This window comes from Canis aureus, chromosome 12 (genome assembly GCF_053574225.1).
Source record: "Canis aureus isolate CA01 chromosome 12, VMU_Caureus_v.1.0, whole genome shotgun sequence".
NCBI classification, from domain to species: Eukaryota; Metazoa; Chordata; class Mammalia; order Carnivora; family Canidae; genus Canis; species Canis aureus.
In genome coordinates, this window is record NC_135622.1 from 53,238,346 (window position 1) to 53,244,345 (window position 6,000).

Genomic DNA, 6,000 nt, shown 5'->3' on the forward strand with positions numbered 1-6,000 from the left:
GAAAGGATGCTCAGCATCATTAATCATGAGGAAAGTACAAGTCAAAACGGCAATGACCTATTAGAATGACCATTACAAAAAAAAAACAAGAAATGACAAGTGTTGGTGAGAATGTAGAGAGAGGGGAACCCTCTGGCACTGCCGGTGGGAATGCAAACTGGTGCAGCCACTCTGGAAAACAGTATGGAGGGTCCTCAGAAAATTAAAAGCAGAACTACCATATGATCCAGCACTTTCACTTCTGGGTACTTATCCAAAGAAAACGAAAAAACCAATTTCAAAAGATAAATGCACCCCCATGTTCATTGCAGCCTTCTTTACAATAGCCAAGATTTGAAAACAATCTGAGTGTCCTTTGATGGATGAATGGATAAAGAAGATGTGGTGTATATATACAACGGAATATTATTCAGATGTAAAAAAAAAAAAAGGAAATCTTGTCATTTGCAACAGCATGGTTAGACCTCGAGGGCATTATGCTAAGTGAAATAAGTCAGAGAAAGCCAAATACCATATCATGTCTCTTATATGTGACATCAAAACAAAGCAAAGCAAACAAACAACCAAAAACAAGTTCATAGATACAAAGAACAGATTGGTGGTTGCCAGAGTCAGAGGTTAGAGGGTGGAAGATATGGGTGAAAGGGGTCAAAGGGAAAAAGAAGAAAAAAAAAACCTTTCATGTCTGAGCTTCTTGTAAAAAAAAAAAGAGAGAGAGAGAATCTGTAAATTGCATATGTGTGTGTATGTATATGCACATTTTTTAAGTTTTTTAAAAGACTTATTTATTTATTTGAGAGCAAACGAGAGAGCATGGGGGGGATGGGCAGAGGGAGAGGGAGAAGGAGACTTCCCGAAGAGCAGCGAGCCCAATATGGGAGCTCAATCCCAGGACATTGGGATCACGACGTGAGCCAAAGGCAGACGCTTAAGTCCCCAGGCATCCCTGTATATGTGCATTTTGAATGTTAACAGTACCTAGCTCTGGCTTGTGAAATTGGTCAATTTTTAGTGAATTTTATTTATGAAAATCAAATGCCACTTAAGAAGAATCTTGAAATCACTATAGACAGAAAAGGCGGTGGAAAGTATAGAACTTAGTCCTGATTTACCAACCAATCAACTGGGTTCACTTCTTTGGCCTCGGTTTACTCGTATATGACATGAGGTTGCTGACTGAGAAAAGTGACATGCACCCTTCCCTGAAGCCTGACACCAGTACCTGAGGGGTGTGAAGCATGTGGGGCTCTAAATCTTCTGTACCGACTTTACCCAAAACAGCTACCCTTTCATCCATTAATACCATTGTGTCATCTCCAAAGTCACTGCTGATCATATTTTTATGTGAATTTAATGTGGACAATTATGTAGTCTGGCCTGTTTTCTTTCTTGCCTCGGGGTGAAGAAGCTTGAAGCCAAATGCAGTGCTCCCCTGCAATAGCATGTCATCCCAATGACCTGTCATGGTTTCCACCCCATATGAAAGATTCACATCTTGCTTTTGCTTTTTTTATTCATTAATGGTTTTGTTTCATTGACACGAATACTGAAAACTCTCCTTCTGTTTTCAAAGAGGCAGAGTTTTAATGACAAGGTTTCAGTACCGTTTGGGCCTAAGTCAGTACTGGTTCTCCAATCCCCCCACCGTGGAAACTCAAAGGAAAATAAGCAATAATCCGGAAATAATCCATGGAAAACACGCATCTTTTTTATTTACCAGGCCTCTAATGCCTTAGTAAGTAAACAAACTGAAATCCTTATATCATGGTCACACCCCTCTCCTCACACTTAGAACTATTTGGGGTCTACGTCATTTATTTTTGTCATCCGAAGAATGAATGCAAGTTCCTCATCCAAGCCAAGGTTTAGAGACCGTATATACAAGAAGGTTTGCTAATTGATTTCCTGAAGAATAGACATCCCGCTGCTTAGCTCAGCAGCAGAAAGGACACTTCCTTAATGAATTAAAAGAAACTCTGTTGTACTTAACCCTCGGGTCTGGCTCTGCAATATCTCACTCAGGGTGAACTCCACCCAGAGGCAGCAGCTGATGTCATGCACCGGATGCTCCTAAACGTATACACCAGTCAGAGTAGAAGAAAACACACTGACCAGGGCATATGGTCACCAGAAGGCAGAAATGAGCCTCATTCTCTCTCCAGTCCAACTGGCTTGGCCTCAGCCCGGGCTCGAATCCCATTTACTGTCCTTTGTTTTCTAGGGCAGCTCTTCAGTGGGTCTCAAGGAGCTAGGGTTGCAGTATCCTCCAGGCACACTGATCTCGTTCATCCCAAGGCCAGCCAGCGATTCTATAAGGCATGGAAGTTTGCTGCCCAAGGGCTCACCGCCTTACTGAATTCTGGCTTCCACCATCCACCATTCCATCAACACCCACCAACATTGCCTATCACCCTATGGCCCGAACTCGATGGGCTTTATCAGTCTTTTCATGTCTAGACTTTCCTGCTGCATTAGACACATGGACCATCATCTCCTCCCTGAAGTCTGTTTTCTCTCATCAAGAGGAATCCCTCCTTTCTCTCTGAAGTCTCCTTTGCAGATGGCCTCATGCATTCTCCTTCTCGTCATCCCTGACATGAGGATGCTCCTCGGGGCTCTGTCCTCAACCCTCTCCTTCTCTCACTGCACATGCCCCTGGCTAATGACCCTGTCAGCCTTGGCCTCTGACTCCCCTCCAGTCCTCTCTTCTGTGTCTGGGACCCTGCAAACCCAAGTGCCCACTAAACACTTCCTCTTAGATTTCTACAAGTTCAAACCTGAACTCACCCTCTTCCTCCAAAGTCTTTCTCCCATCTGCTTCCTCGTTTTCCCCAGCCACTGTCCTGCTCGTTCAAGTCTGTGTCATCTCTGTCCTGAAGAAGTCTCTTCCCTGGCTTCCTGCCTCCAGACTCTTCCCTGCACAGTCAAGTGATCACACGATGAACGGTTGACTGTATCCTTCTTAGCTGACGTTTACTCCTCCTTCATGATCAAGCTCAATTATCACTTTCTCTGGGAAAGTGCCTTGATTTCTGATCAGTTACCTGTCGCTTCTCTGTCTTCTTCAAGTACTTTCCCTCTACCACACCCCCTACTCTTCTGCATTGTTTACTTGTCTCTCAACAGGACTCTTAGCTCCTCTGGCTCAGGATCTGGTCTTCTGTCTTTTTAATCCTTAGAATCTTTAACAATACCTGGCCTGAGTAGTCCCCAATACACCAATACAGGGAAGGAGGGAGAAATGAAAGGAGGGAGGGAGGGAGGGTCCCAGGTCCCTCTACCAGCACCACCAACAATCTTCTCTATGACCTGGAGTGTACCTTCGTAGTTCTTGGAGTCAGAGTGTACCCATCTGCAAAATGAGCTGCTTCGTTTACTAAAGACAAATATGTTTTGAGCACCTTCTTTTATGCTAGGCACAATGCTCGGTGCCCTGGCTGTCAGAAATGTAAACAAGCTCTTTCCTTTCCTAGGACCTTATGATCAGAATCATATTTTCATGGATCTGTTCTGTCGCGGGGACAGATGGCTCACTTCTGATGCATTTGCCACAGCTCTTCCATTATTTGCATGCCTCTCCTGGGTCTCCTGCACTCTGAGGAAAGTGTGTTTCTAACCCAACCAGGTCCTCTTCCACAAGGTATTGCAAGGAACAGAAAGGTAGGAAATGACACGCTTCACCAACAGGCAACTTTCCTAGAGACCCCCCTGCCTCGTAGAATACACCACGTGGTTTTGGGATCTGCGTGGACCAAGCATCACTCACCTGGGGAATTCGAGCCCCAAACTCCACATTGGCCACTACCAATGGGAAACAGTTTTATCTTGCCCTGGCTTGGGGAGGGAGTCTGAGCTCCATGTTCTGTTTCTTGCACCCCCTCCCTGGCACCTTTCCAAACTTGTGATGTAGGGGAGAGATGCAACGTTTCCGTCAACCGATGTTGAGAGAGGGACAATCACCAAAAGCGCTAAATTGTCATCTTCCATAATGGGAAGCCAAACAGATTGTTCCTCAAATTGTCACATCAATAAACAATATTTTAGGGACACCTGGGTGGCTCAGCGGTTTAGTGCCTGCCTTCGGCCCAGGGCATGATCCTGGAGTTCAGGGACCGAGTCCCACATCAGGCTCCCTGCAGACAGCCTGCTTCTCCCTCTGCCTGTGTCTCTGACTCTCTCTCTGTCTCTCATGAATAAATAAATAAAATATTTAAAATAAAAAAAAAAGAAGCCTTGCAGAACTGTTGAAACCATATGCCTATATAACTCTGATTTAAAACAAAATTGAAAACCAAAGTAAATCCTCCCTGAACTTGAGTCATAGCTCGAAGTGACACCAATCACCTGGGCCAATGGCCATTGTGGTCTCCGATGGTGAAACAGTGGTTTCGAAGATCCCTTCCAGGCCCTCCGGTCTGGCACCCTGTCCCTGTCCCCCTACCCCGGCTCCTGGGTCCCCCGAGAGCCTGCAGCGCCTATGGCGAGGTGGCTCCCAACCGAGCCTGGTGACTGCAGCATCAGGAATGTCACAGACTGCAGGTGGTCCACACCCACCTGAATCCCGAGAGTGCCTCGACAGCGGTCCCCAACCTTTCCCTGGGGTCACCACCAACCCCCCAGCTTCTAGGAATCGAAACCAAATAAATGCCTCCCCTGTTAGAGGCAGCAAATCTTCGTGTCCAGTGCGCTCCGCCAGAGCCAGGGGCACAGAACAATCTCGCTCATTACACCGACTCCTCCGGCTCTGGCCGGTGGCAGCTGCTGCCCCATTAGGAACGCATTTTCCACGGTGTAAACCATCCTGCCACCCACTGGGCTACAGCCAGTGGCGGAGCGGCCGCCAGAAACAGCTGGAAGGGGTCACTCAGCCCCACGGACTGTGGCGCCCGGAGAAACATTAGCCCCCCAGATAGAGTGTCTCCTTCCCACGTGAGCCCCGGGGGAAGAGAGGCGCCCGGCCAGGCCGGGGAGTGTTGCGGTGATGGGACCGACCGGGAAGGACAGGCTCCAGACACACTCCTGCACCCCATGCGGCCACACAGCCCGCACCCCCGAAGACGAGCCGGGGCGCCCAGTGGACACCAAGCAGGGCCCAGCCTCCGGTCCTGACACGCTTAAGGAAAGGCGCTGCAATTAGCCACCGGATCCGTGACCCAAGGGAGGACAAGCACTGAGCATGCCTTCCCCTCGTACTTCGCTTTTACTCACAAATGGGACAAAGTCTTTTTTTTTTTTTTAAATCTCATTTCTAGGGCAAGGACAGAAGTGCGCTCTCTTCAGCGTTAATGGGGAGATTCAGAGGGCACAACAGTCTTATTTCACAAACACCCACCAGCTAGCCCACCACCGCCGCATCAGCTCCTGCCAGGACCATTCCTGGAAACCCTGCCGCTCCTAAGAGTATCATTTTGGTCCGAGATAATAAATATTTGATTTGAGCATCCCCGTCCTAAATGGACAGCTTGTCCTTGCCCCGGCAGACTGCCCACCAGACTCAGAGTGCTCGGCTGCATTTTTAAAATCCCCCGGAAAGCTCCAGGCATTGTAAGCAGGTCCTGCTGACCAGGCTGATGTTTTACAGTCCGGCTCCCCAACAATGCCATTTACTGCACACGAAAGATCACAGCCAGCAGATGTGGGCGGCCTCGCTCTGGCCTCTTGAAATTGCATCTGTTTTGAAATGTGACTCGACTTCAATCCGAAGCTGGCCATAACATCCATGGCATGGACGGGAGGTGTTTACTAGATAAGCTTTTGATATTTGATGTTTGCTAATCATATTAAAGGCTTGAAACAAAATCCCAGCTACAATAAATCCTCACAATTGTCCACATGAGGCAGGAAACGCCAAGGAGCTCTCTGCCTGGGGGTGTGACCTGACGCTGGGTGGCACAGTGAGAAGAGCCTGGGTCCTGGAGGTCAAGGAAACAAGGGTTTAGTGGCTCGTTCTGATTCTTTCTGTGAGTAGCTGCGGGTAAGTCACTGCCTCCGCTGGGCCTC